The 7367-nt window shown below is 37.0% G+C and overlaps 1 protein-coding gene across 1 annotated transcript in view; it reads right to left on the minus strand.

Annotated features, from left to right (window-relative positions):
- The window catches only part of LOC145977860 (protein crumbs-like), a 147118-nt gene extending 140169 nt beyond the window's left edge, over window positions 1–6949 (minus strand). The window contains exon 1 of the mRNA XM_083110184.1: window positions 6815–6949. The gene's annotated coding sequence lies outside the window, so the exon portion shown is untranslated. The remainder of the gene's footprint in view (window positions 1–6814) is intronic.
- Window positions 6950–7367: the final 418 nt, after the last annotated feature.

Below are 7367 nucleotides of genomic sequence, written 5' to 3' on the forward strand. Positions count from 1 at the left end.
CCAAGGGGGATTCGAAGCCGGAACCCCTGTAACCGTAGCATTCTGTGCTAACCACTCCACAACGGAGGTCGGACTTTCTTCTCTAGGAAAATTATAAGTGCAGTTTATTACTATTATTATTTGCAAAAATTAGAAGGATTTATACAATTTTCCAAAATGACGTTTCTCAGATCCAAAATAAATTTCAAAACACCAAACAATAATGTATGTAATGTCATGTGTAAAAGAAAAAGCTCTTCACCAGATTTAAGATACGGTTGTTAAGAGGTGTATTAAGAATAATATGAAAATTCAATTCTCGAAAGAAAATTCATGGAAATTATATGTCGAGTCTGTGAAACAGGCAAAAGAAAGTAACTCTTAACCTGTCAGTGGTTAAAATATTCAACTGTTAACCTGGAGTCTAGCAGACCACAACTGTATATTTGCTTTGCTTCCCAACGAAAAGGCAAGAATAATATTTTAAACATTTTTTCTCGTTTCACCTTACAGTTTGGTAAATAGTAAAGATATTAGTATCTTGATTTTACATAAACTAAATTATGTGCAATATTCTCAACAAATCAAGTCAAAATATCAAAGCTGATCCTATTAACTCACATTTCTTTTAATATAAGTTCGAAGTTACCCGCAAATCTAAAATCTCAAAATTTTCGTACATGTTTTTACACCAAATATTGATACGTATAGAAAAAATCTGAAGTTGCACTTTTTTACTTCCTGTTAGGAATACGTGATGTTAAAAAATTAATAGGATATCGTCACACATATATAATTATGGAAATAATTAAAACAAATATGAGAATACAAGAAATTCTTACATTGTACAGCTAAATCACACAGAACAATATAATCTTAATATGAACTGCTGACCATCAAAATTGAAACACATTGTACCATGGGAAGACAATGCAACGATTATCGAGCTGTAAATGTAATCATTACACCTTTGTATCATCAGTACTCTGTGTAATAAATATGGTTTTGATAGCTCTTGTCTTTCATTGTTCAAATTTTAATGGCCAGCCGTTTATAAAAGAGTTTATCCCCACTCAATGCACAGCCCAAACCCATGAAAGCTGAAAATTTAGGGGTGTATTTTTATCGTGTAAACACCCACTAAGCAGGGATTTACTCAAATTCAACCCCTACGATGGAAAAAGGGGTGTACAGCTTTTTTCTAAAAATATATATATATGTTTAACAGTTCAAACCACTCGATCTAGAAACAGGAGGAAATGAGGAACATCCTACAGTTAATTTATTTCCAGTTCTCTACTTTTAAGCAGTCAATACGTGTTATAAAATTATGAGCGCAATGTACCTAGGTACAGTCACGAACAGTTCTGGGTTGTAACGATTCCATTGAAAGTAAATTCGATCATTGCAACCCAGACTGTACAATCTTTCAATAGTTCATCAGGAGATTTTATGATAGGAAATCTGTAGAAAGTTGGAGGTAAACAACTTTCCCAAAACATTTTGAAGTTCTATGTTGAACCCATGTCGTTTGTTGCACCATTTTAAACAATTTTGGTGCGAAACTTACACTATTACATAACTGTTAAAAATAAGTAACGCAAGTTCAAAAACTCTACAAAAGTAGATGCAGAATTCAATTATCCGAAAAAAATAATGAATAATAAATCCTAGCACAATTTAGAAACATTTAGCATAATTTCGAAGTTTAAGCAGCACTTTTTATTATCGTCAATCCACACGACAACAGGGAATGTTATTTTCGTCTGTTTTTATAGGCTCACATTTAAAAATTTCATGGTTCAAAGTGAAGGCCCCTTGCCATACCTTCAGCATGGGTATGCAGCGAACATTCTAAATGCAATGGATAGTACAGTCAACGGCAAAGATAATGGTAGGCAAATCGTCCACCACTATTTAATTACTTTCTTATTCTACATCCTGTGTTGTTTTAAGGAACGCAACTATGTTGGTTCGAAGCAGGCATTGTGCTCTGTTTATTGACGTCATTATTTCAATTCATGTTCATCACAATATGTAATACAGATCGAATTATAATTGTGGTGGACAATTCGCCTATTGTTTATTTCGCCGCTGGGTGTAAAAGCAATACGTGTGAATGTAATTGAACACATTTTTCAAACCTTACTCGTTTACCATAACTTCATCCTACACTCTGAGAAAGCCACGAGTCGTCACTGTCTAGAAACATGAAAATCAATTAAAATGTACAATATTTATTCTCAAAGAGAAGCCAATACTGGAACATAACTGGTAACACGGCATCTATCGACTCCAATCCAACATAAATTATGAGAGAGGCCAGACCAACAAATGCACTTAGCACTCAAAATTCAAGCTATTGGCACGAGACATATGGACAGAGGAGCGCCGAGGCAGTTTGTGGAACAAAATGGCCAGCTAGTGCCAGCGATTGTCCCCCCCCCCCCCCCCAAGAGAATGTAAACTATCCTTGACCCTAGTTTTGGCACCCAATCGCCGCCACTGTGGGCAACCAATGGCGTTACCATTAAAAGAAGTTAGTATTTTCTTCTCACAATAATAATTATTTGCAAAGGTGAGGTTCATTTTGTGCTTAGAAAAGCTGGTATCTTTGAAACGTTAAACCATAATCGTGAATATAAAACTGGTGGAAGTATTTGGGCCTGCGAGGTGGAAAGAAAGGAATTTTAAAAAAACTGGTAAATATAACATGAAGATCAAATGAGTCCTTCCTTGGACTCACCTGGAATAACGAAACACCCGGATATTCCAAGATTATTGCCACAAGGCTCTTTCATTGACTAACCCGTTTCGATTATGAACAACAAACAAAATAGCATACGTAGCACCCGCTATGAGAGACTGGCGACAGTGTGCCCAATGGTAATTATATGTTGACGCCTGTGTAGACTCCCCCTCCCCTACAACATCAACGCGACTGCTTGTTCCAGCCACGAACGGAACTTCCAATGGAGTGATTCATGCGTATCCTTCCTTCCTCAGGACAAAGAACTGAGAAATGCAAACGAAATGAAAGCAAACGTTATCTAAATGCCCCAGAGCAAGTCACGCGTCGTCGCTTGGAGCAACTTTCCTCCCCACTCGGCTTTCAAAACTCCAGATACCTGAAATTCATTCAACGCCGTTAACTGCCAGAAATAACAGGCAGCATTCTGTTTTCAAAGACATCTCCTTGTGGTCCAAAAGCTTGACTGTGGCCCTTTATCACATAAAATGACTTCAGAAGATTCCTGAAGGAATGAAGATTGCACAGCCTGCCTCCCCTGTTCATGCAGTGTGGTATTTGGAAAATTTCTATCGAGGGGGAATTACAGTAAGTTATTTAGAGGCATAGCACCCCCTCCCCTTTCTCAAGGGCGAAAAAAACTTCGCAATCAGAAGGGAGGACTAATCATAAGACATGCAAAAATCTTACCACTACAAGGGAGAATTGAAAGATTACAACGGAAAAACGATATTCTCTTCTTTTATCACACGAAACAAAGTGGATGTAAATTCGGTTTGCTTGTTTGGAAGCTCATTGCACAACGGTTCGGATCTCACTACAAAACTTTGACAAATAAATTCTGACCGAAAGTTTGTAAATGCCTTCAATTAACATGGTGCCACAGGCGATATCTTTTGCAATATTCAGAGCATTTTCACAACACAGTTGAAATCATAGGTGAATATCGAAGTTTATTTCTGGGGAGGGGGCATTCCTGAGTACATTTTTTAAGGAACGTGTCTACAATCGCAACAACTTCAAAGACAAACTAAAAAATGTATTCTTAAATGTTAAATAGCTGTTTTCCAGCACTCAGGAATAATAGCTACCATTTTGAACCAACTTCCTAAAAACAAGTATTTTCATTTTCATTTTGCTTGTTTATTTTCCCCCCTCACATGTTGCCAACCCTTGACGATATTTTGTCCTTTCTCCTATATTAAGAACATTTATATGTTTTTACACAATATTAATTTGCATTAGATTTAACTATATCACACCAAGCACAATTGCGTCAATTAATTTGTGTATCCTTTGTGTATTTGTTTTCAATCCTTTTCCATTTTTTGAATGTGTAGATGAATCTTTGTTCTCAATTTTGTATTTGTTCTTTTTGTGTTTTATGTTTCTGGCTATGTCTGAAATACAGTAAATACTACATTCGTATTTTAACTTGAATGACTAACAGCAAGAAATATATTGGAGGAAATTATTTTTTAATAATAATTAATTATTCATTTTATGGCCTGTTAATTAACATCAATTACGCTAAACTCATCAATGGTTGACCGATTTAATGTCATTGGGCATGGTGCATGCAATACACTTCAATTAACGAACAAGTATTTATAAAATTTCGCACACAATTCAAGTTAAAATGGATGATGATGGATTATTACACGTTGTCTATCAGGGTTGTGCAATTACGCGTAAAAAAGGTTTTCCACATGACACGTAAATTACGCGTAAAATACGTATGAAACGTAAAAAACTAGAATCAAACATAAAAATTTAAAGAAACATTGTTTTTTACGATAGTTATTGTTATATATGTCAGTTGGCAGTGGCAGAAAACAAAAAAAGAAGTATTTAAAAAGTTTTTCATCCGAATTTGTATGGGCTCTTATATTGGAATTTTACAAACTGCCATATTCACATTCACATCATAATTAGCCTATGCAAGTATCGCGACTCGCGTGCTTGTACGTTTTAATCCTAGCCTTCGTATTCACACGTCAAAGAAAGCCATAACTCGGCACCGCGGTGAAATGAGACGATTGGCACTTCGCCCCCTCCCTAGTTCTTCACTGATTTCATTTGAAATTTTCTTCTGGAGGGGCTGTAGCCCATCAGCTTCCCCTTGCGTATGCCAGTGCACTGCCTGTTTTTTAAAAAAATAAAATTAAGTGTGCTAAATAAAATCAGGTATATTCAGAATAAAATACAAATTAAATGTTGAAGTTTCACTACGAACGAATATCGTGTTCAGGTGCAGACGCAAAATAAAAAATATTTGTTAAATATAATGCTATAAGTATCCTCCTAGAAAAGCAAAATGTTTTCATCAACAAAATGGCACATTTGGACCACCAAATCAAAAATTACAGCTATTTACAATTCCTTGTTGGACATTTACGTGATTCGTGCGATTTTCTTTCGCTGTTGTCTAGATAATGCCACCGTAAGCGTCTTTTCTAAAAAGTTCTATATGTGTACGACGAGAAAAAATAACAAGGCATGTGTTCGTAAACCCTGCCTTGTCCACAGACGGGTAAGATGCAGCAGTACAAAAAAAGGAGGGGAAGAAAAACATTCCATATTATACAGTCAGTGTTCGAGGTGACAGGGAGATGCGGGGGGAGGTATCTGCCAGCAACATTTTTGTAAAGCATCCCACTGGCTCAGTGGCAGCGATTAGGGGGGGAAGCAGTCCCCCACTTTTCGCCACTCTTGCCCCCCCCCCATTCTGCTAAACCTTATCTACAAAGGGAAATATACTGTCTTTGCCAACCCGGTTTTGGAAGTCAATCGCCGCCACTGCCCCAGCTGTTTCAATTCCCCTAGCTCACCCCAAGGCTCGACCAAACATTCCTCTAGTTAACAATTTCCACTTCAAGCGCTGCATACAGTAGCAAAATACTGAAACCAGGCACGAATCTAGAAATATATTTTGCAGGCGGTCCGAAAAAAGTGTCTCAGGAACAGAGGCGCCAACTTAAGATAGATTTGGGGGGGGGGGGGGCAAGATCGGCATATACTTCATACATATATGTAAATATACATAAAATGTGTACTTCTACGTGAATTTTGGGAGGGCAAAAAGTGCCTTGCTACCTTCCCAAGTCGGTGCGAAATAAATTAATGCCAAATTGATGAAGAATTGAATATTTATTGAACAACAAAAATATGATGTTAGATCCCGTTAGCGAAAAGTGAAGTTCCTGATTAATATTTCATGCATGTGACCATAAATAATAGTGTGCAAACATAAATCTTTGGTACTGTTCTTCAAAGCAGTAGGCTATGATCAAAGTATAATCCTTGCCTTCCAAAAAGTTCAGAGGAAATTAACCACCATCGATTATACAAGTGCTAAAAAATATATTTTTTAATTATTTAATTTTAGTATTTGATAAGTCTTTCAAAGGGGGGCATGGACCCCCTCTAAATAAGTGACAAACATACATCACTGCCCAGTTGTTCCTTTGACGTAACAGCCATTTACCCACACAAAGTGCAACATGAACATATCCTTCGCCATACTACAGAAACCACGAAAATATATACTGGGAAATATTTCTGTACACACGGCCATACGGAATCCTTCGTTATACTTATTTATTTCCTTAGTTCCAAAGTATCAACACACTACATGGATATTTTCATATTCGAATTTACGATAGTCAAATTTATTATTGGAATATTCTTTAATGAAATTACGTGTAATTTAACTGCATTTTAGAGCAAAGAGGCTGATCGACCGATTTCTAAGTGCTGCGTGATGAGAAAAAACAATAAACAGTCGCAAAACTTTCAGTCCAGAACCTACTTTTCGTAATCCGAAAGCGCTCGCTACGAAAATCATACACGCATCTCTTACGCTAAAACACGCACACAATAACAATGCTTGCTAACATTGGCAAATTGCAATCATTGTATCTACGTTCACAAGAGAAGTTTATAAAAAACGCGAAATTAAGAATTCCACTGCCGCTAAAGGCCTATGAACTGGGAGTTAAGAAGAGGAACACCAGCAGGTGTCAAAACGCTACCTGCGAAGAAAGAATTATGCTGTAAATAGATATTAACGCTTACAGTACTTACCAAAATCAGAATATGTCTTCCTGTGCATTTTATTGATCCTTCAAAAAATTGTCAGACAACACAACACTCACTTCACCGTCATTCACCACCAAACAAATGTAACAATGCCTCCTCCACCTGCTTTCTGTGCACCTAACTTTTGTACACTGACGTCACGAAACGCCGGGTTCGCATTTTTCCTTCCAGATGGCACGCTCGTACAGCGCAGTCGTGAGTCCTTATACCGCGTAAGAGCAGGAGTGGAGTTATTAGGCGTCATCTCTCACCCAATGGTACAAATACATTCCCTTCGTTTTAATAATGGTAGTGTCTGCAGCCACGTTCTTTTTCTGCTGGAACCTCAAAAGAAATGCGTGTGGCAGCAAACTCGGTCTTTGTTTTATCGTGGTTTCATCATGCTATGTATGCAATTAACACATACTGTGAAGTTATAGCGATTACTTTCATATAAATGTTTTAAGATTAGGTCCCTTAGCATTCTTCTAATAATAAACCTAAATGCTCTCGTAGTTAGGTTAGGTTCCGTTAGCATTAAAATAATATAGCTAATTGC

The sequence above is a fragment of the Lepisma saccharinum genome, chromosome 23 (genome assembly GCF_977018435.1).
Source record: "Lepisma saccharinum chromosome 23, izLepSacc3.1, whole genome shotgun sequence".
NCBI lineage: Eukaryota > Metazoa > Arthropoda > Insecta > Zygentoma > Lepismatidae > Lepisma > Lepisma saccharinum.